The sequence below is a fragment of the Struthio camelus genome, chromosome 15, assembly GCF_040807025.1.
Source record: "Struthio camelus isolate bStrCam1 chromosome 15, bStrCam1.hap1, whole genome shotgun sequence".
Taxonomy (NCBI): Eukaryota; Metazoa; Chordata; class Aves; order Struthioniformes; family Struthionidae; genus Struthio; species Struthio camelus.
In genome coordinates, this window is record NC_090956.1 from 2,831,429 (window position 1) to 2,855,666 (window position 24,238).

Consider the following 24,238-nt stretch of genomic DNA (forward strand, 5'->3'; position numbering starts at 1 on the left):
CCTGGGATAAATTGACTTAGGCTGTGGCTATGTCTGACTCAAACCACCCGTGCCATTGCTGGTCAGAGAAACCTGGAGACTACTTGGACAGCAGAAAGGTTGATTCCCACATTCAAGTCTTGCTGCAGGAAATTGGTTGGTTGGTTCTGTTCAGAGCTGGGTTTCCTGCAGTGGTTTTGCTCTGACACAGTTGCTACCAAACCTATTGTCGAGGTGATAGTTCGTATTTAAATATGCACTGATATTAAATACATTTTGGCATATGAATTTCATTAATCTCTGAGCCAGCTTACTTTCTCTAGCATGCCGTATTTGTGGTTTATTCACAGGCAGAGCTAATAATTGCAGTTTCATATGGAAGGGAAGGCATCAGAATCCAATAACAAGGATTTGATGGTGAGAGAATACCAGTAAGACAGAGGTCATAAAAATACCATACACAAACCCAGCTGTTTATCCATTTCCTCTATTGCTCATCACTGTAATGTCTGCTGGCTGAATTATCTTCTTTTTATTCAAAGGAAGAGAAACGGCCTGGCAAACGGAAAAAGATTAAGCTCTGAAGTGAACGAGAAGTTCTCAGTAGAAAGAGCAGCTTTTTTTTCAAGCGTACCTCCGAGCTGCGTTACGCTGGCGCATGGTGCAGAGAAGCTGGTATTTGTGACCGTGTTAAAATATAGGCCGTGTCTAATTGCAACTATTTTGCCCACGCGGGCTTACTGCAGATTGAGATGTTTTCAAGAAAAAAGTTCAGTTTCCTTGATAAGGTAAGTCATAATTAGGCAGGGTCTTCTTCAATTAGCTCCAAACTTAACTTGACCTCTAGGTGGTTAATTTGGGACTGTCAGCCCAGTCAGGTTCCCAGAAAGTTGTTTTTAGCTGTATCTGAGATGCCTGTGAGCCACCAGCCAAGCTCGTTTGGGGCTGACCCGAGGTTGGCGCGGGGATGGGGCTCGGTTTTTCCCGAACCCAAAGTTTTCCCTGCTCCCAAAGAGGCCGGAGCCGCGTTTCCCATCGACTCCGTGCGCAGCTGCGGGGCCGGCGCAGCCGAGCCCGAGGCCCCAGCTGGGGTCGGGGCTGGTTCCTGGGCTCGGCGCCTGGGCGGGCAGTGAGTTCTCCAGTGTCTGCAGCAGCGGGTACCTATCGCTCCCTTCTGGCTCCCAAATCTGCAAAACCCGATGGCTTTTTTCCTTCTCCCTGTCCCTGGAGGGCCCAGAGGAAGGGCTGCATGTGCTGTCTCTCCCCTCGTCCTCATCCTCCTGCTTTCTGGCCAGCGATTTCTAAGCTGATCCTGAGGCAAGGGGTGATTTGGAGTCCCCTGAACAATTTTCAGGAAGGAAGACAATAACGATTTTAAATGAAAATAGTTACAAGTGGGGAGTCGCCGTGCCGAGACATAATTCATTTCAGACTGCCTGTCTTGCAGCTATTTGCCAATTCCTTCAGCATGTAATCTTCCCATTTCCTACAGGCGAACTCTTTTTTGCACACTTATAATTAGGTGCGTTTTTTTCTTCTCTCTCTCACTAACCTCAGGCTCCAGGCTTGCAGCTTCCGAAAGTAGCTCATGTCCCATTAAAAAAAAAAAAATTTTTTTATTACCCTGGTCTTCAGGGGAGAGGGGGCTGGGGAAGGAGATTATGCGGAGAGTCGGAGGGAAATGTTTTGGCCACAGTGTCCTGGAGCAGTTTGGGAAGGAGCAGGGAGCCAAGACGGCGGTTGCGCGGGGTCGGGGCCGACTGTGCGGGGATGTGCCCAGGGGCATTTGCCTCTGGGAGCAGTGGGTGGCTGCTTGGGTGGGAGTGGGCTCCGCATGGGAACGGCAGCGTCTCGGAGAGGCTCTCCGTTGCACAGTTAACTAACTGCTTGATTTCACGAAGCAAAAACCTCGAGCAGAGGCGGTTTCCCCTTTATTGCTTTGGGGATTTGACATGATTACATACATTAACTTGTGGCTTTTCTCTTGTAATTGCTGGTTACTTCCTATAAATGTGCATGCGTGGATATGCACACACACTCACAAATGTATATATAATATATATATATGTGTATATATAAAAGTGTATATAAATATAATATATATACACACGGAGTATATATAGAGAGAGACGAAATTATATATAATGTTATCAAATTTCATCACACCTTAATAGAAGGTCCTGTCAAACGCCAGCCACAGGGACTCTGAAATATGCCCTGGACAGTCTGAAGAGTGGAACAATATTTATGTGCCTATTTCTTATCTACTATTTTTAGCATTGGAGCCCCACTTTGGAAGGCTCCTGGGTGACAGATAAAGGCGCTGCCGTTGTCTTGTGTGTGTCTAGGTGGAAAGAAGGAATGAAGGCTCATACAGTCCTCATTTCCTGAGTAGGACCAACTGGTGCTCAAGCTTTCCTCGGTTTGCATGTGAGGTTGTGTGGGACACATGCAGATCTGCTGGGCTGCAAAGAATCAGTATTTACAAGACCTGAAGATAATTGCCTCTGATTTGTATCTGAAAAGGATTTCTCTAGTTCATAAAATATATGTCACAGGAGGTGCTGGAGAAATCATGAGTTGGTCTGTTATGGAGGAACAGGAACGTGTTCAGGCAATGCTCATTGTAGATCTAACCTGACCAGGGTCACCAAAACACATATGCAGAGCCGGGGTCAGAAGATACCTGCTTGCCTCGGTGAGAAGCAAGGAAAGAGACACACACGGCAGCAGTCTGATTTATGCCTGAAGGAAAGAGGCCAGTTATGCGCCATTTTCTGTGACCTAGTAAGTGCTCTGTGACTCAGAGGTGTGTTTGTATGAAGACAATCTGAAAAGAAATCTGAAAAAATGGTTATTTTCTAATTAATAAAACTCCCTGTTTTGATGTGTACTCAAGATGGAGGAGAGACTTAAAAGGAGACTTACTAGCTGTTTGTTCAAATTTGTTTGCACTGTTTTTGTATTATAGTAATCTCATTCTTCAGGGATTCTACTGCTCGTCCACAGGGACGAGGAAGGATTTATTTCTGACCCTTTTAGCATGATTTAGCTTCTGGTTTTAAGATTTTTTTTTCCCTCTTAAACAGTGGAAATTGGCCACAGCTAGAAACAGGATGTTGAGCAAAGCACTTATACTCCTAGTGGTATTAAAATCTTTTGAATGCCTGGTGGATAGATCATTCTTCCATGCTCTGGGTTAAATAAACTGTCAGATTTAGGGTCTAGAAATCATTTCTGTGAGGTTAGAAGGGCAAGGACTACTGGGTTCCTTTGGAAAACAGAGATGGGCTGTTGCATTGGATCACTGGGTATTTCACCTAACAAATTCCCCGCCTTTGCAGGGACCTTGACATTAGTGATGCTCTTGCCTATTACTCCAGAGCGTACAAGGTGTTGGGAGGGCTCAGTGACAGTGATGAACAGAGGTGTGAAGAATAGTGCTCTGTGATCCTTCCTGGACTAAATGCCTCTTGTTCTACTAGAAAGTCAAGGGATTGGCATGGATGGTGGAGCTGGTCCATTGGAGCCTTATGCTCCCAAAGCATTTCTTCCTAACTTGCTCTGCTGTCTTTTTTATAGCACCACAAAGAAGGATTCCCTGAGTGCCACTTTTCTGAGCTATCTCACAAAGCGATGGAACAAGAGCTAATAAATTCTTAAGAGTGGCAGGAGGGGAAATGAAAGCAGAAGACCAGGCCCTCTGGTCAGAGAATGGCTGTGGTTCAGCTCTGAACCATGGGTAACCTTTTCCTGGCATTTACCAAGGTCCCTGACAAGGGACATCTCAGAGATCGCTTTCCCTTATTCCATTTTTCCCTAAATCCTGCAGTGCAAATGACTCCTGGCAGTGCATCCTCCTCGGCGGCGCTGTGCCTGCTGACCCTCTCGACCGAGCTTGGTGGACTCCGTTTCCCCGGGCAGACTTCTACAGGGCTACACAGTGTACTAGGGTAAAACTTAGCTAGTGGTGGTCAAATTGCCTTATGGACCTGAGCAGTTCAGATCTAAGAGGATATTGTACCTGGCATCAGCGAGAGATACTTCATCAGACAAAATATTAACCTCACCTCAGCCAAAGACTTTGCTACCTGTGATAAAGAAACTTATCAGCTAATTATACGTGGGGGTTCAGCCCTTCAAAGAGGTTGCAGGGATTTTTTTCCCCTCTACTTTTAAAAAAAAAAAATTAGTAAAAAAGACAATTCAGGCTAGAGTTGAATGAAAACCCACAGATCGTCCGATTTAATCTGTGTCACAGGATCTCATGTTCCCTGTGCAGCAACAGAGCCTTTGGGGACCGGCTGAGGCTCGTACCACGGCACAGCTTGGCACCGGCAAGGTTTTGACAGGCTCCAAGGATTAGCCGACAAAGTTTGCCTTTGGGGACTATTGCCACAGACTGGAGCGCAGCAGCTCCTTCTTCTGCTCATTGGCTTTTTGCAAGGAAAGTGGCTGGTTTCAGCTCTTCTACTGGGGTCTAGCAGACTAGATAAGGCTAAAATGAAGCTGTCTCACAGCTGGAAGGAGCCGTCTGATGACCCGTAAAATGAAACCCCTCAGAAGGCAAGGCAATGCATTTCTGGAGAAAATTATGCACATGACTGGGGTCACATTAACTTTGGTCACCCAGAACAAATGCCTCGATATCGCCAAGGATAGCCCAATGCAAGCTTCCACTCTGTGCGCTCCAGAAGCTAAGAAAAACATTCAAATGAAACTTTGGAACATGGCAGCTGGTACGGTACAGGATTACAACACTGGCCGGTGGATTTTGCTGTTCAAAACCTATTGAACTTAATTAAAATGAATTCAGATTTCACATTCATGTCCCCTAAATGGCTTCGCAAATGCCAACTTTCATTTGGGTGGTCTTTTCCTCCGGTATCTCATCTCGCTCCGTCACTCTGCTTCAGTCTGCTGAGCCACAACAGAAACCTGGGACTTCACAGCTCATTTCTCTAATACAGAGCATGGTTGCTGTTTTGGTATCATTTGTTTATTTATCTTATTGATACCAGTCTTGGAACAGAGACAATCCCGTCTTCCAGGAATCTCAGTTCACAATCAAAGCCCGTTTTCCAAATAGTTTTTCTGCCTTGGGAACCGAGTCTAATCACAGCCTTTGCAACCCACCCCGCTGCTCACCACGGCCCTTCCCGATAATCTCTGCTCCGCAGCACAGGACCCTGCGCAGGCAAGAGGGCTGCTGACTTTCTTTTGCTAAGAGCAATGTTGCCGCCCGATAGCCTAACGATATAACAATATCTAAAGAAAATGAGACCAAAGGTATTTTAACGTTGCTATGTCATGCCACAGAATGAACTACGCTTAAATAACTGCGTTATGGTTCAGTCGCCGTGTCTCTAGAAAGCCCCAAGGATTTTGGAAGGGGGCCAGCAACGGGCAACAAAAATGACTGACGATGTGAAAAGACTTAGAGTGAGGCCGTTTAGTTTGGAGAGAAGAAAAGTAAAAGGTACTTTGAAAGGTGTGTACAAAACATGGAAAGAAAAGGTTTCTTCTGTGGACTTGCTGGGGCTGCAGACTTAAATCTGAGGCTAAGCCGTGAGCAGGTAAGGGGCTGCAGGGCCAAAGAGTGGGAGGCAGCCTAGCAGACACCTTCCCCGCAGTGCAGCACATGCCTAAACTCCTGAACCGCGAGCGATTTTCATGGAGTCTTGTAACGTACCCACCCCAGCCTTGCTAGGATGACATGGAAAGACAGAATAATTTTCTCCAGTTCAAGAAAACAGCAAAGTGCTGCTCACACTAACACATTAGCACATAAATCCCTTCATTCCTACAGAATGAAACGGATACCGATAATTATTAATGGGCAATAAACTTACAGACTGGAAAGGCAAAATTCATCTGGCCATGGACAGACCAGTATTTACAAATATGTCAGGCCAGGGGAAAAATTCCACTGAAAACATATTATTTACTGGGTTTTTTTGGGGCAAAGATTCTTGAATATTATTTTATGAAAAAATCTAATTTGCTTATATTAGGGAATTTAAATTGTTCTGGATATCAAAGGGTCAAAAAAATTGTTTTCAGTTGCTGCTTCTTTATGGGCACTTGAAAAATACTGGATGAAACAATGCTCTGAGAAGACATGGGAATTCACTGAAATATCAATTATCAAGTAAAAATGGTGATTTTTTTCCCCCAGTTTTGCACATTTCTTGGCTATACGTAAAATTTTTGAATTGGCATTTTTAGAACTTTCAATACCGTTCATTTAGTCGTCCCGCCTTTGACGTTTTTGCCTCATTTTGGGATTAAAAAAAAACCACTTTAAAATATCGGAATTTCCAGTGAATTGAAGTTCTCTTTTTTGAGTCTCTTCCTCTTTGACCGATAGCTGTGCATGTAACAACCGCGTGGTTGGGTACAACAATCATTCTCTGCTCATAGGTGCGTCCCCATTAAGTTTGTCTGGAGTCTGCTCAAGAGCTTATTCCCTAGGAATTAGCTCGTATGCAATGTAATCTACTTAAGCCCATTTATTTCAGTAATGGGTGAAAGACTGTTCACAGAAGTGACAGATAGGTGGTCTTTGAGCAGGACTATCTGGGAGTTGTTCAAGCAAATTAGAGGCCGCCAGCAAATTGTATGGTCAATGCTTTAATGACTGCATGACTTTGTTCCAAGGTTTCTGATCTCTAGGGCTGTGGATATTTCAAGGTCAGGTAATTGCCTGGGTTTTTGTTTAATTCCTGAACTCTCTTTGCAGCTGACACATTTCAGGCCACCACAGCGGACCAGGATGATGCCCTCACCAGCTGTTAAACAGGGACCTGAGAAGGACATTTACCCTGGCCCAGACTTCTCTGCCTTCCTAGAAAAGAGACATTTTTTTTGGATGGATGCCAGTGAGCTATTCTCATGCACTACTTGTCTCAAGGATGGCCTGTGATGAAGCCCGACCCGTTCTGCTCTTAGCTGACAGATAGTTATGGACACAAAAAAGGTAGGTGGTGGAGAAGGGGAAACCTTTTACAGCATGAGGTTAGGGTTCTCTGGCCAGCTGACTGTTTGTCTCTATTTTACTCACCAGACAACTCTGAAATGTAGGATAATTAATGTATTTAGTGGACCAGGACTGACTTTGGGAGCCTTTAAGATCTTCCCTCACTCTGGGAATGGAATAGCTGATGCAGACATTAGAAATGACTATTTGTCCAGAAACCGCTGCTGCCAGTTCACGTGGTATCTGAAACTTTTGGTTAAATTTAACACAGCTCAGGCCCTATCTTGCCTCCCCTCCCCGGCCCTTCCTGACACATTCACCAAAATCCTCCACAGAATTCTGCATATCTGGAGTTGGACCAGTTCAAAAAACTTGCTGTGTTGTTCCTACGAGGGTGGTTCTTCTGACTCTTGCTTGCTTCCAAAAGACAAAACAGACCTGAATTGTCCTGGGAAAACCTACTCTTGTGAGATATCCCATTGACGACTTTTAAGACTGGGGTGGTTGAAGAGAGCCAGTGAGGTGGCCAGACACTTGGGTACTCCTGTAAACCATCCTCCTTCTAAACAGCGAGCCAACCTGGTGAAAGTTATCACTTATGTAATGTATTCTTAAAAACCATGTGATTTTTCTCACATTGCAGCAGTACCTTGGAGGACCCCCCCTCCCCAAGCTCTAGGGATCTCTTACACCAAGCATTTAAAATTCAGCTCCAACATAATGCTAGGACTGAAGGGCTCAGCCCACATAGGAGCCAGAGCAACCTCCTGGGGTGTGTGTTACAAGAGCCTCCCATCTTTGCCAATCCACAGAGGTCACGAGTTGTCACAGCCAGCAGCTGCAGAGCCTGTGCTCTTTGGTTCAAGCTGTTGCAGCTTTTAACTGAGGGGTGGATTTACTGGGGATGAGAAAAATGAGCTTTAGCTCGCCCATTAACTATATCCTCTAGCTCCCTTGGCAGCTTGTGCAGTCAGCTGCTGCCCACTGGCTCCACTGGTGAGAAGCCACAGTGCCATGATTATGATTTTTTCTGTAATTCTGTAGCACTTATGAACCCTACTGCGCTGGATCCTGCATCTGAAGGGGCCATCTCTGTAGCGGTGTCACACTAAGAGCAACAGCCTTCTGCAGGGCTAAGCTCTTCCCACCAGCCCCGGCATCACGCAGTCCTGGCGGAGAGGCAAGCTCCCTATGGGCAAAGCTGGGTTCGTGAAGGTGGTGCCTGCGTGCTGCTGGCGCTGGCCTGCCTTCTGAAAATCAGTGACATTGGCTGCTTTGGCTCTTTGCAGTCCTCTTGATTACCCTTGCAGTGGAGCTCGGTGACTGAGAGGAGGCCACCTCTCTGCCCCGTGTTTCCACCTCGGAGGTGAGCTGCTGCGCCTGTGAGGATGGGACTGTGCCAGGGTCCATCCTGAGCGCCCCAGGGAGCTTTGCCATGGGGGCTCGTCCCTGGCTGGGACTGTGAAGCGAGGATGCCCACAGTGGTGGGAGAAGCTAGGTCCTGCTGGGTACGTCCTTCCTCGTGCTCCCTTCTCGGACAGGCAGGGCTGCTGGCATCACGGGGATCTTGCAGGTCCCAGCGGCGCAGCCTGCAGAGCTGGAAATCTCTAATCAGGCCGTTTAGTCGCCTCCAGCAGCTTAGAGCATGGGCGTTTGTTTAATTAGCTCATTCCCAGCTCCCCAGGCGGGGCTGCTCTCTTTCCATGGCCGGCCACACATGCTCCTCATGGCATTGCCCCCTCAGAGGAGCCAGCCCCTGCAGAGGTGTGTGCCTGTTCCTCTGGATCCGCCACTGCCAGAGACTGGAAATGGAGATGCTGCCAGGAGTGTACTGAGTGCTGCGGCCCTTGACAGTGCCTTAGTCGCAGCACTACGTCTCCTTAATACCCAGGAATATCTGAAAATGGCACTTGCAAAAGGGTTTGTACGTAGTCATGGCCACGGGGGTCTACGCCTCAGCAAACCTCACCTAGGTACTGTGCAAAGGCCCTTTTCCATAGGAATCAGCAGTAGCCTGTTGTGCAAATGCTGGGTCCAGTCCAGCTCCCCCTCCTGCTAACGGCAAAGGTTTGCTGGCTTCAGTAGGCACACTTTGAGGTATATGACTTTTTTTTGCTACCATATGTTTTGAATTTCAGCATTTTGTATTTAAGCCTCTTCTATTTGCCTCAACCTCCACCCTGCAGACAAACAACAAAATAAAAATAGCAAGGACAGTTTAAGTCCATCCCTTTAACTAGGCAGTACTAACAACTTAGCAAACGGTTGATGTATATATATACTTCTATCCTTCTTCCTTCATTAGCTCAAGCTATTGATTGATTCCTTTAGGAAAGCAGCCTCAAAGAGAAATATAACCTGGTACAGAGGAAAACCCATGATAAGGGCAGTGGTGCAGGAAGCAGGTTCAAGCCTTGTTCTTTCCCCAAGGCTAGAGCTAAATGCATCTGGTCTTTGCACGGGAATGGGGATCTCTCCAGAAGCCTTTCTGCCAAGCAGTGCTTATCAAGGTAGAGCAATGGGTTGAAAACAATCACACTCCTGTTTGGTCCAGATATGTTCTCCTCCTCCTGTGTCTTCCTCACGTGTCTATAACCCAAACAGCCTCTAAATAACAGGCCTGGAAACAAAATGTTCTAACCAGCCAGATTATCAGGGTCCGATCTGTTCACTCGCAATCTGCTCAGCGACGGCTGATAGCAGCCACTTTTGGAAAAAATTCAGGGGTGATGGATGAATCCTCTGTCCCCAGCTGGTAGCTCTGCTCTGTCATCCCATGTCCTGGCTGCAGCTCAGCACAGAGGTGGGCCTTGGCTTTGGTTTCCCGGCGGCGTCAGAGCTGCTGCTGCCTCCTGGGCTGCTGCAAGGATTCCCTCACTTTGTGGTGCTGCAGACCCAGATGGTCTCAGGTCCTCTGCTCACCTCTCTCCTCCTAAACTCTCCGCTACACACGGCCTAGTTCTCTATCTCGCCTTTCTCTCTGAGCTCTCCTGGGTGCCCCTTGAGACCCTTCCAGCCCCTGAAGTTATTATGACTTCTCTTCTCCTTGGCTCTTTCCTGGATGTCCTCTTAGACCTCTTTGGCTGTTCCCTTGCGGCAGTTCTCACCGCTACCCGTGCTGCCCTGCGAGAGTCTTTTGGATGTGCTCTGGGGAGATACCTCTCAGGCCCATCTGACGTCAGTATAAAGCAAAACAAGCTCCCTGTTTGGTTGGCACCCGAAGTGTTAAATCAGCACAGAAAAAGGAGATGATTTTTTTTTGAGAATCGTTTGGGCTTTTTTTGTTGTTGTTTTGTGTTTTTTTTTTTTTGTGCGCTGTTAACTGACATCTGAATGGGAGATATGAATATAGAAATTATTCTTTGCTGAAAGCTGCAGAAAAGCCACAACCCTCAGATCAAACAAGTTTTTGTGCCACAGCAAAATTAAATCCTTGTGATTTCCATATTCTTCAGTCAACAGGCTGGCGCCCAAACCGTTGCCATAGCTACCTAAGTACAGACTGTCAGGAGCAAGGGGAGAGAGCGGGGAGACATGCTGTCCGAGGGTTAAGTAGCTGTTTAATTATTCAACCCAATATCTGGCAAGCACTCCAGATTGACAAAGGGGGGTCTCTTGTGATCTCTGGCTTAATAGATCACTTTAACTCTTTCTCCTCCCTCCCCAAGCACTGCTTGCCACCAGCCCCAGCAATGGGAACAACTCCCTGATGAAAAGAAGGGAAAAGTGGATTTTCTTCTCGTTTCTCCCTCTGCGTTTGCTTAGTTTCCTCATTCCGACTGGCTGGAGAAGCTCTGTGATTCCATGAAGCAGCCGGTCAGAGAGAGCGGATGATATTCCCGTTGCCCGCGTGCCCTTGCAGGAGCGGGAGGTTCGACGTGGCTGGCACCGAGCGCCGCGGGATGGTTGCCGCGCTAGGAACGTGCTGTAGTGTGGACGTGGCCTCGGGGTGTTAATCCTCCAGAGGCACTTTGCGAGCTTGGCACGAGGGCTTCTAGCAAAGTGCAAGTACAGCTGTGAAGGACAGTTGCACAACTGCTGCCGAGCAGGAGAGGTTGATGTGAGCAGCCTCGAGAACCTCTCCGTGATGGTTTTTCTCAGTTTTGCGTGTACGGCATATTGGGAACATAGGCTGCTTTTTTTTTTTTTAATGGAGAAAAACAATGAAAATAGTTGGAAGAAAAACAACTATGCTGGTCAAGACTCCCTTGTTAAGGAGAGTTGTGTCTTCAGATGCCTCCCTCTCTTTTCTGCTCTCTCTTGCTATTTAACTCTACAAGGCCAGGCTCTCTCTCACACACACTTGAGGGCTTTTTCTTTCTGGAAATCATATTAAAACTCCTTTGCCAAGCTGATTATTGTGTTGTCCTGTGATCTGAAAATACTGGGGGTAAAGTAAGGTAACAGTGCAAAATCCACCGCTTAGTCACTGCTGGACATGAAAAACTGCATTGGTTATCAAGGAAATATGTCAAAAGTGGATGCTGATAGTCCCTGGGGGTCCGACTACCTGGCTGGTGCCAACAGAAAGAGACAGATTAATGATGTCTATGGCCAGTTGCTTCTGTACTCTTTTCTTAACCTTTATTTTCCAGAACACTTCCAGACAGATAAAGGACAGTGCCTGGTTAATCATTTATCCATCTGCATATCCAGCCTCTCTTTTCTTATTCTTCTCTGGCCTCAGAGGAAAAATTAACGTATTTATTTTCTGGTTTCTCCCCCACAGTCCTACGGAAGCAATTTTGGTCACAATAGGAAGTCATGTCCCATCCAATTCAGTTAAAAAAAAAAAAAACCATGAAAAAGGAAGCACGCTAGAGCGGTTGGAAAGGTCTGCTGGGGAGAGGGTGCTCCAGCCGGCCCTGGCCTGCCTTGAAATGTTTTGTGCTCCAGCGTATTTTTAGCTACTGTCACAGAGTGATTTCCTTGCAGATATGCTTGAGGTTCATGTTGCGTTGCTGAAAAGCTTGCTTGCTCCACTGCAGACCTCCAAGCTTGAGAGCTTCTGACCGCAGGTTTTCATCTGGATGGTTTTCTATTGTCAAGGGCCAAATACCGAAGCCTTTTCTCAGCCTTTATTCAGACTGAAGTCCCATTGGATCAGTGGCCCGACTCATGTTTAAGCTCTTCTCTGAAGCCCCTTGCTCTGTCAGACTCCCACCGACCTCCGAGCTTTGCCATGGGATGCTCTGACTTCCCAGGAATGGCCTGCCACCACATTTACCTGCAATCTCCAGCTTTTACCCCTTGGTTGCTGCTGTTGCAAAGAACCTGTAGCACAGGACCTACACAGAGAGGGCAGACCCTGGCTGACATTGGCTCTCTGAACAAGTGTAGCTGCTCCGATTATGCAGCAGGTCATCCTGGCCCTCCTGCTCACCTGTGGCAGCCAGCCTCTGTGTGCCTCAGTTTCTTCTTCTTGGCTGCAGTGGCTCTTTATTTCTTTTTGTTTGTTTATTTTTTAATTATATTTTGTAAATGATTTTGGTCATAAAGCTGTGTGACATTGCAGCATTCCCTGTATAATATCCTTCCTCCCTGTGTTTTCCTGAAAACCCGTGTCCCAGAGTGATCATGAAATATTCCAAGAAGTGCCAAGAATTTCCTAGTAAATGTCTTGGCTCTTAATGTCTTGGTTTTTTGTTTTTCTATAAGAAATGAAAATGAAGCATCATTTAAGGTCTTTATTGAGTCTACTGAGCTGGGCTGGGTTTCACTACCTTCTGCTTCCATGTGAAGGCTGGACAAGATTTCTCTGATTTCAGTCCACAAGCCACCTTCAGCTTTTCTATCAGGAAGAGGAGGACATGTTGTTTTCATCATTTAAATCTCATTCTCTCAGTGGTCATTAGAAACTTTAGAAATACAGAGTCAAGGGGAAGAGGTAGCTGACTGACTTCCTGGGCGATTCTGCGATACTTGTGCAGCGATAGGGTGCTCCTTTGAATAGGGCTGAGTTAAATGGATGGGTATAGCATGCATGCATCATCTCCAACAGTCTTCTCATCCCCCCTGGGCACTCTCACAGTTTCTTTTGGTGGCATCTCTTTGGTTGGAACCTAGAAGTTAGTAACATGAGATGTTTTCATGGCTTGGTGAATTTTTGGGCATCAGCAGAGCTCTGGCAGCTCTGCAACTATCTCCCTATGCATGTAGGTCTCTAGGCACAATTTTGGATTCAGTAAAAATAACATTTTCATTCTAGATGTTGATGGCAGGAAAGGTGATGGGGTTGTGGTGAATGTTCACAGTTGGCAGGTCTGCAGTCGTCCTGTGCATCGGTAAAGGTGGAGCTATATGGCTGGCCCTGGGCTCTCATTTGATTCTGTGTTTTATGTTGCCAAAAATGACTCAGGCTTTTGAACGCTTGGGTTTACTGCAACCTAAACTTGGAGCTGTGAAAAGCCTCACTTGCAGAAGTTGGGCAAAACTGCTGACTTTCAAGAATTGGGTCCCCTGTGGTGCTTTGTCTGAGCACTGGATCTGCTGATAGTGCTGGTCTCAGCATTGAAGTTCTCGACCTGGTCCCAGCAGCAGCGGGAGAGGAGTGCTGTCCACAGCAGCTGCAGCCACCAGCCTGAGGGTCACAGCAGGCAGCCCCACCGGGTTGCCCACGCCTGGTAAGGTTTTACACCAGAAGCCTCGCTAGCACTTTGGCTGTATTTAAAGCCTTTCTGAGGTGAACAGGTGTTTCCCAGGGGCACAATGACAGCCTGGAAGATAAAGAATACCTCAAATATCTCATTTGCATTTTCTGCTGCATCTGGTCAGCTGATGGGATCACCATGAAGGACCAGAGCTCATCCTGGCATCAGTGCCATTTTGTCGCTTGTTGGCTCACCAGCTGGAAGGGCGGTTTTCTTTCCTATGGCACATTAGGCTGCAAAAGCACCTGAGCCAACTACTCTCAACAATTTCGAGCTCAGTTTGGTTGGAAAAAACAGCATCACTTAATTCAAGGAGGGGGGCAAAAAGCCCTTCTGATTTCACAGTGGAAGCCAGACTAACAGGCCTGTGAGCATGACAGCATGTGGCTGTGTTGAGATTAATTTGCTTAATTGTTGCACGCTGTTAGCAACAGTTACCATGTTTACCGGTTGAGTCAGTAATGCTTGTTAAAACACTAATTCAAAGGGACCTCAAGTAATAAAAAACAGTCTTGGAATGGTCTTTCGCATTAGCTACTGTTGCTTTGCTACAGCAAACATAACACCACACTCTCAGCGGAGCCCTCTCCCGGTCGAGGGAATATTCACCCATTGTGGACAAGGCTTGTAGAAGTTCACATTTGAAACAATGTGATTTTTTTGCCCGGCTGTAATTTTTGGATATAGTGCATAGAAGCTGAAGGAAATTGCACCCCTGCCTTTTGCCACAGCGAGAAGGCACTAACACCAGTGGGAGGAGAGATGCTGAGCTCCTCAGGTCTGCGTTTCCCACGTGGCGCGGTGGAAGGCAGGCTGAGGCCAGGCCCTGTGGCACTGCCGAGTTGCCTCGGCCGAGGTGTCCCATTGGGCAGGGCCCAGCTGCAGCGAGCTTTGGAAAACCAGTTGGAGGGTTGCTCTGGCTGCAGGGACACATAAATTGGACATTAATATCTTCTCAATTCCACCCGGCTTTCCAAAAGGATCTCATCATCATTTAATGTATTCCTCAAATACACATGCATGGGGAGAGCCCTTTCTCCTGCGCATGTTCAAAGTGCAGTAAAGAGCTTGATTGTTACGTAGCACCTAAAAACTTTTCTCCTCCTCATTTTCCTATGGATAGGGTCAATGAAGAGACATTTTGCAGGATCAGTGCTGCTGACCCTGCAGTGGCACAGCAGCAAGGGTTGCTAATTACAGCTAAGGACAAAAGCCTAGGTGCGTTTCCTGCTCTGTCTCTGATCTGGTGAGCTCTTTCCTCTTTATCGTCTTGGTACATAGGCAGGAAAGAGATAGAAGTCATTAAGCAAGAAATGGGTAACTATTGCAATTTGATTCTGATCACCTAATAGCCAGTGATTGTAAAATTCAAGAGAGGAATGGATCTGTCTGTGGATAATGAGAACTTGCTGAGCTACAGCACACAGAGTTTTGACCCCGGTATTTCTACACAAATACCTGTTTCTAACTGGTTGGCACATCTCCCCTTAAATTGTATCTGTGTTACCAGCATGACCTCTTACTCTTTTCTTGGTATCATCTTGCCCTGTCCCACCTGTCACAGGTAAGACATAAATTTGGACTGATCTGGTATGGGAAGGCTCATGGACTATTACAACACTACCTGTAGGACCAAGATGGACATAGGAATATACGTCATGAAGTGATTCAAACCATTGTCCCTATAGGGCTGCGTGTCTCTGGCTCTCTCAAGAGCCAGGGGAAGGAATTAGGGGCTGCAGTCGCTGCCTCCCCCCTCCCCACCTTCTGCGTGCACTAGGTCAGGTGTCACACCTACATCTTTAACTTGCTCTAGCTGGATAGGGAATCAGGGTGTTCTAGCCTTAGACACCATGGCAGGTGCTTAAATCCATCGTTCACACCAGAATAGACAGTTTGCATGTAGCATAATGGCAGATATCTATCAGATGGAAATAAGAACAGTAGAGAGGGTAAAGCAGGAAAGGAGAATATGGGGACAAGGAGATATGCTTAGAAATTTCCCTGGTGATGAGCAGTGACTCCGAGCAAAGGCCGTGCTCCTGGACCCTGCAGCACCCCCCCAAAGCAACGCTTCTCTCAGTGCAAGCTGTCAGTGCTCAGGTGTGTAGCCTCTTTGTGTCTGAATGACACACGTTTCTGTGGGACTAGCTGGGATCGGAGGAGTGTTTTTCAGGTGGAAAAATCAATACTTCTATGGGATTGCCAGGGAGCCAGGAACCGCACTAATAACCCCCAACAGACCTCATAAAACCAGAGAGACACTGCCAAAGGAAAAGGACCGAGGAAAGTTTACAGTTGCAAAAAGAGTGGAGGAGGAATCAAAGCTTGTGATGTAATTTTGTGTGAATAAGGTCAGAACATTTTGTTTTGGCTGCATGAGTGGGACTTTCACAATGGAATGCAATGTTGAAATATTTTGACTATTTTATGGTATAGGAGGTAAAACCGTGAATGCAACTTCTCCAGCATTTCCAGTTGAGTAAATGTTTGAACAAAACGATAGGCTACCACCAGCTGTGGGTGCACTTTCACCATCATTCCCAGGTCTGGTTGGAGGGAAGAAGCATTACTCCTGAATGCACTCTGCTCTCCCAGAAGGCTGCCTGCCTAAGCTCTGCCCTTGAAAGCCACTCAGTCACTGTGCAGAATTAATGCTTCCTGAACAACCTCGTTTCCTACAGGATCATATTTGGGATAACATGTTCTCAACTGAGCAGTGAGGGTAGCACCCCCACAAGACCAGGGGAAAGTCTGTCAATAGGAAACTCTTTATGCAGAAGGGCCCATCCCGCTGCCCTCCTAGAGGGTGGAAAGAAGAGGAGCTGCCAGCCATGTCTCTGGTGCCTCATCAAGAAGGATTAAAGCAGGACTGGGCATTCCCAGGGAGCGCAGGATGCCAATTCACATAGCTAGTATTTTTGAGTCCTCTTATTGGAAATGACCAAGATGCACATTACTGTGCAGTCTCCTAATGTGTTTAAAAGTCCTGCTCTGCCTTCAGCAAGGAATACATTTCCACAGCCCCTCTGAAGAAGGTGAAGCTGTGCCCTGAAACGCACGGTAGATAAATCCTATACGCTGAGCTGGCATTGGAGGGAAGAGTTTCACTCGCCCCTGTACCATGGCAGGGGACTAATGGAAGAAGTGAATGTACCTCTTTACTCAGCAGTATGACTTATTTTCGGGAGGGAAAAATGAGCTCACTGGGACTGTTAGTTTCCCTTTTGCCTTCCCTCTGGCTCCTCAGAGCTGTGGGGATGGGTAGGGGAGGGTCATACTCTTGCTGAAAGTGTTTTGGTTAGCTGAGCTGGAGAGGCGAGACAAGAAATCTGCAGCAGATCTTGCGCAGCAGCTACCAGCTTTCTCCTTGGAGGGAGGGAAAGCAAGGAAGGAACTGCCCCACAGGCGTCACAGCTCCTTCCCCGCTGTGCCCGGCTTGGCCCGGCTCCACACTACCCTCAACCAGGGGCAGAGGAGGAGTGACAACCTCACACTTCGTTATTACTCATCCTGGTGGCTGTTTCTTAGTGATTTAATAGCGCACTTTCCACTAAGTGCTTTACTAAACATGCTCTAATTCCTGTGGTCCTCTTCCAGCTCAAGGGTTTGAAGTGCGAGGATGACAGAAGGATTGAGACTTCACAGAAGGAAGTTTGGGTCAAATCCTCAGCTAGTGCAAGTCTTCCTGGCTGCGCCGATTTCAACATCCCATTTCAGGACCAAAGTTGGCAAGGATCTTTTGAAGTGCAGATGTGTCGGGAAAGCAACGATGCACAGAAATCTCTTTAAATGATAGTAATAAAAGGAAAGCAACGATAGGAAATATATGCAAACCATCCCTAATCACAACCAGGAAATCGACTTTGCTAGAGAGGGGCTGAGCATATGTCTAATCTGAGCTTGGGGTAGGAACAGAAGAAACGTAGAAGGAATCAATTTTTACCATGTTATGCTGAGCCTCCCACTGACAGACAAGAGCCAGCTGCTGGTGTCAACGCTGAAGGCATAACCTGACCGAACCGCTCTGCACATTGGGGCCAAGATCCACTGGCGGCACACCCACGGCTCTGGGGAGTGGCTGGGGCCGCCAGGAAATCTGGAGGCATCTGCTGAGTCCTTTCCCTTTGGTGGCATCGCTTTCGGTGGCAACGTCAAATTACAAATTCTAGCTCTGGACCTCCCAGATCCCTGAGACACACAGCACCTCCCTTGCGCTGCATCACCCTCTTATGTGAGAGCAACCCAATGGATGCAGGAAGTTTGACTTATTAACGCTTCTCTCTAATTAATTCCTTCTCCTTACGAGCCTTTCAGACCTTCAGAGAGAGCCGAAGGCAAGGAGAGGCTATGAAAGGTGTCCACTTTGGCTAATCAGACCTCCAGAAAGTACCCAGGGGACTGCATTTTTCAGATATTGCTGTGATAATTTAGAGATGTGCCACTAACATGGCAAAATATCCCAAACCACCAGGAGAGTACAGGAAGCCTGAGGCATTCTGGTAGATACCGTGGCTCAGAAAAAAGATCTGGTCAAAAAATAGCCTTCAAAATGCTATATGTGAGAGCAACAAGCAACATGAGCAAAGGCAACAAGCCTTTTTCGGAGAAAGAGATCTAGCTCAAATATATTCTATATGGCTATATGCATTCACGCATTTATAAACGTTGAGATCAGCACCGGATGGTGTTTTTTATTTAGTTTCATGCTTTGTTAACTTCTCTAAATTATGTGGAACACTCCTTTTTTTTTAATACCCAAACTTCTGCCTGTTACCAATTACAAAAGAAAAAAAAGGGAGAAAGAAAAAAAAAAGTGAAGTCCGTGGAACAAGCTGGCACCACAATGAAGCAATCGTCAGCTACACAATGCATCCTTCTTGCATGAAACAGCGGAGACGAGTTGGAGGCTGGAGAGATGGAGGAGTTAAGGCACACGGTTGTAGGCAGCAGAGGAAAGCACTGACATAGATAGAAAGAGGTCTTGAGTATTTCAAAAACCCTGAAGTAAATGTCAGAGATATTTTGATGATAATCATCCCTGTCTTCTGGTTTGCGTACTTGGAGGATTTATACGGCCTTGAAAAAAAGACCAGGAAAATCTGCAGTGCTTTTTTTGGGTAGTTTGTTAAATCTTAGTAGGTACAAATCAAAGCTTGGGACTCTATAGGAGGTTCACCTTTGAATAGGAAAACTGTAGGTAACCAGAACCTCAAGTGACTCAGGACACCCCGTTTGTCCTGCTGTTGTGTCCTTATCTAGTGATCAAGGTTGCTTTTTAATACGACAATTGAAGATGGTTTTTATTCAATTATTGCATTAGTGGGAGTCTGAAGCAGTCTCATGATCACCAGGGTTATTGCTGTATGAGTTAATGTTCACACCCCTTTTGGGTGTCCCAGAGGAGCCCTGCAGGCTTACGGCCAAATTTTATTTTGACTTGGATCCCAGTGTGCAAGCCAACTGTTTCTGCATTTCATTTCTGTCATATCCTGTACATTAAAACACCATTAATTCAAACCTTTTGTTTCTAAGAACAACTGTGCTGTAAAACAGCAGTAAAAAGCTGCCAAAGTTCCCTTAAAACCAGTGTAATATCATGTTCATTCACGCAAACTGGGATGTAAAAATAAAGAAAATATATATTTTGGTCAAAAACATACTAGAAATAATAATTCTTTCCTCTTCAGCTTTGCTAGGAGATGAGGGGGGAATCAGTGTATAAGCAGGTTTCTCCCCGTGACTGCGGGATTATACAGATCCCCCCCCCCCCCCCCCCAGTTTTTACCATTAAATAAAGAACAATCTGTTAAAAGATTTTCATGTGCTGTTGTGAAATACATTAACCTCAGACTTGTGATGTAAGTTGTTCTGTACTACTTGCATTGGCTTTGCACTGGTAACATGAGAGGCCATTTCAGATTTATTCTTACCTAATTGCTTGGTGATTCAGTGAGGTCTCCCAGCGCAGGGGAAGCCTGAGCCCATCCAGCTCCGTGCATATGCTCGCCGCATGGTGAAAACCAAGGAGAGACCTTTGGAGACATGTTCTATGACCTGACCGTAACTAGGAGCCAGAAATTAGAAATACAATCACGGTCCCGACAGTTTCCCCCCATCTCCATGTGGATGCTGTTACTTTTATCTGATGCCGTGCTTGTTGCGGGGTTTAATTAGCTCATGCCTGGAAGATGGAAAAGTCAGCAAAGACTGCTGTCGGAAAACCTGCAGGCTGAGAGGGGATTTGTACCAGACTTATTTTGAGCAGCCCCTTTTTGCTCACGGCGCTGCAAAGTGCTGCACGCGTTGTCCCTGAAGCACCTGCCACCCCTTGGGGTGCGGGGCCAGTGGGGCTGAGCGGAGCAGCGGGCGAAGCCGGTGACGACCCTCGCTGTCGGGGCGGCGTTGGCAGCCTGGCGTGTGGCGTTCGTCGTTCTCCGAACCGACTGTTCCATCACCCTCTCCTGTGCTTCGCCACCTCCTTTTATAGCACCCGCCTTTGTCCTCCAGAGGACTCAGCTTTTAAATTTTTGGTCAAACTAGCAGACAGTTTCAAACAACACAATGCATTTCCTGAGTGATGAGGGGAGGAAAAAAAAGCCTATAAAAATATTCATTCTGACTGAGAGGCTTAACTAGGGGACACTTACAGAGATAATATTCTGGAGGAACTCCTCTGGCCAGCTCTGCGGGACCTCCATGGGACTGCAAGCATCTTGAGGGGGGGGACCCTGTCCACCTCAAGCTGCGGTGTCCCACACCACTGAGCTATGGATGGCCCCACGTGGTGCCTTGCCAGGAAGCTGGCCTCTCTCTGGAGGTTTTCAGGGGAAGTCCAGCAGCTGTGGCACTGGGAAGAGTAGAGAGAGTGTCCGCGTCCTCCCGCACTATTTTCCACAGGGCTAAAATCCCCTTTCAGAGCAGACTGGGGTCCTGGGGTTGGAGCCACGTGCCGTCGCATCTCCCCCTGTCCCATCGGGCTGGCTGGTGGCCACTGCCACTTCCACTTCTGCCTTGCCCCCAAGCGTGGTGGCTGATTGATGGATTTGGCCCCTAAAATGGAGCAGCCGAGCAATGAGGGTCCCCATCCCTTGGACTGTGCCCAAGGAAGAAGGGGAGTACCACAAACAATATTCTTCTCCCATCACAGGTAAAAGCAGCCCTGGAGCTGTCTGGGTATGGAGATGGCTGTACGTGGGCAAGTGTTTCTTGCACATCCCTTACTGCTCTGCAGCTCTTTTTTTGTGAGACAAGGACAAGTTGGGAACTGGAAAGAGGAACTAGGAAGGGAAGGCCTGCAACTTTGTTGGGAGGCTGTCTCTGGCCTCACGTACAGAGGCCACAGTAACAGCATAGGGTAGCACCAAGCCTCCTTTCAAGGTGGGATTTAGAGGTGCATTCAAGTTAGCTTGGACTCTTAAAAAATAAAAATAGGTAGATGCCAAAATATCAAGACGGCATGACTCAGCTCATGTCCTGGAGTCAACCTGCCATTACCAAATAGGAGCTGGAATGCTCTGCAAACAGATTGAGGCTCTTTAATCACACGCTCTCCGTCTTTCATTTTGGGGCTGATTAGAGAATATTGTTAGTGAAACTTAAAACACTGTAAATCCAAGCCCTATGTTGCTAAAACTCTGCTCAGAGAGAAAGAAAAAAAAAACCCAATACCACCAGGAGAGAGGGAAAGATCTTTTCTCAGGCCGCAAATTCTAAAGATACCAGACGAATTTATGAACTGGTGGTTAAACCAATGTTCATGGAGTCCAAGATACACCATGAAACAAGCTTAAATGTATGAATGAGCTATGTTTTGGGTAGGATATTTTGCCTCCATTGGTCTAGCACTGTTTCTAAAATTTCCCAAGTCACATCCTGATCATTCTCCCTCCTCTCCCTGGCTTAAAAGCCCTGTTTTGGCTCTTGCTGCAAGGAATAATATAATGTAGAAGGGGAGAGAAAGAGAATCTCCGTCAGCTGCTAAACATATAAACCTGTAGATTTATTTAGTAGTAATAATCCCTGAAGGAGAAACATATTCAATACTTCATCATCTGAGAAACTGCCCACATCTGTTCGGAGACAGCAACAGGCGGTCAGGAGCATGTGCCAGCAGCAGCTCAGAGACAACCTGTTGCTTTTGCCCCCTCCCTGCTTTCCAACCCTCTGAATTTGCCTGTGCCCTCAGCAACGTTTTTAGATATTTTCCTTTTTTACAGAAATGCTTGCTGCTCAGGTGCATCCTCCTCCTAGCCTTGTCGGTGGACATTTCCCCACGGGGAGATACCCTGGTGCAGCTCCGAATGGTGAGAGGTCCTCAAGGAAGCCCTGGGACTGCTGTCCCCTCCCCGCTGCGGGGCTGCATGTTCTCCCTGGGGACCCACAGGACAGTGCCACGTGTTCAGGTCTCAGTGCAGCGCTGGTCGCAATTTGCTAGGCTGTTGGCCACGTCTATTAAAACAAGCTGTCTGTCATGGTCTGCATTTGGCCAGCGACATGGCAGTGTCAGGGAGGCAGGAGCCCTTGGTTCCTCTAGTTTAGGGGGGAAGTGACCTTTTCTTGGGCGTGAGCCACTTCTAAATTTCAGGCAGGAATGTGAACGCAACTAGATGATCGTCCACTGCACGTGCAGGGGCTGGGCTATGGGCCAGGGCTGCGGGGCTAGTAGCCAGGCTGGTTTCTCTGGGGTCAGCATTAATGAGAGGCCCTGAGAGCCCAGGAGAAATTAAGAGTGATCAGACAGCGACATGGCTTACAGGAGGGGAAGTTTTTCTCCCAGCTCCATCTCAAACAGCCGTGGAGGTGGCCATGGACCTAAGGAGCCAGCGTCCTGTAATACCATGACCTAAGGAGCCAGCGACATTTGTAATATCTTGCCTTGCCCTCCTGGACTTGGCCCTTCTTGGTTCCCATCCTGCGTCCTCCTGCCCAGGGTGCCACCAAGTGTTCGTGTGATTTTGGCACCCCCTACTTTTCGGCATACTGTGGCCCTTTCCAGCTCTTGCCCCCTCTTCCAGAGGGCTTCCCTGCCGAGTTGCCCATTGCAGTGCAAGGAGGCAGGAAGAGCCTTTCTGGGAAAACCACGTCAGGAGCTGAGATATAGCTTGAAAGGGGCTTGATCGGGAAGAGATTTCCAGTGCGTCATTCATGGTGATTTTGTTCCCTCTAAACTTTTAACTTCTTCGTTAACACATGCAGAGAAATAGCTTTAAATCGTTCAAAGTCCACTGGCTGAGTTCATTTTGGCTAGCAAACCGGTTTTGTTTTCATTGGAAAAAATGGATCCTGTTTATTTAATTTTCCTCGCGCAAAACAAAATATGTGGGTGGAGGAAATGGGGCAGATTGGAAAATAGTTTGACAGATAAAAACAATCATTTTGACATTATAAGCTTTTATATCTGCAACAGAAGCCATAAGGAAATCATTACTAAATAGTTACTGTGGATATCTGCAAATCCAAGCATAGGTGGAAAAGCTGGTAAATTAATGTTATTCTGGGCTAACTGCTGGAAGAGGGAGACTGTCTATTACAGCCATTAGATTTTAGTAGACACCAAACGATATTAAACAGGGAAATTACAGGTTAATTAAACGGATGTGTGGATATACTCTTCACAGCTTGTGGGGAAAACGTGCTTCACCCAACTGTAGAAAGTTTCACCATAAAAATAACAAAATTCTGATATATTTCCTGCAAAATACTCATCAGAAAAAAATAGCATTTTCATCATCAGATTAAAAAGAAGATCACTTTTTGTCCCATATCAAAGTTTTCAGTCAAACAAATAATACCAAGGGAAAAAAGCATCCAAAGGTTTTAATGGAAGAGAAAAATGTAGAAAGTTAGGTTTAGTCATAAACATTATTTCTGCAAAAAAAAAAACCCAACTGTCTGGAAAGGTGTAGTTCTGCTCTTCTATACAGACACATCTATTCATGCATGTCGGAAGCTGGGCGATAATACATTCAGGACAGTATTGCTATATGAAACGTAGCCCTTTTGAAGTATAAATGACATTGGCATATGGTGAGGAGCTGCAGAATTTGCATGAGTGTCCAGGACAGCATGTGAGGAAGTACGTAAGAGGAGTCTGGAGCTTGGAGTGCCTCAAGGTGCAGCCGGTGGGAGGGAAATGGTCACCTCCAAGTGTGACCACATTGTTGCCAGGCTGATGTCCTGCCATGGTTCGTGAGGTGGTGGCCTTAGATGTGACCCATCGCTATGAGATGTACTCAATAGGCTGCATCCTATGAAGGGTCCCGGCTCTAAGCCTGGGGCTCCACCACAGTGTCTGAGAGCCTCTCCCAGCTTGCAAGGCCTTGCATGGTGGGTGAGATTTGTTATGTAGTGCCAGCAGGAATCCCCCCAGTAAGAGCTCTCCTTGGAGAAGGCTTTGGGAACAACAGCTTAGGAAGAGATCCTGACACTTCACCTCTGAGCTGTGATGAGTTCATTCTTTTTAACGACTTACCCACATCTCAGGTTCAGGGAACGCTTGTGTGAGTCATAGTCTGCTGAAGCATTTTTTCTCTCTCCCCAGATACTAATATTTTGAACAAGTCTCACTCTTTATTATCATGGAGATATAAGGAAAATATCCCACAAGGACAGGGGTAGGTCTGAACTG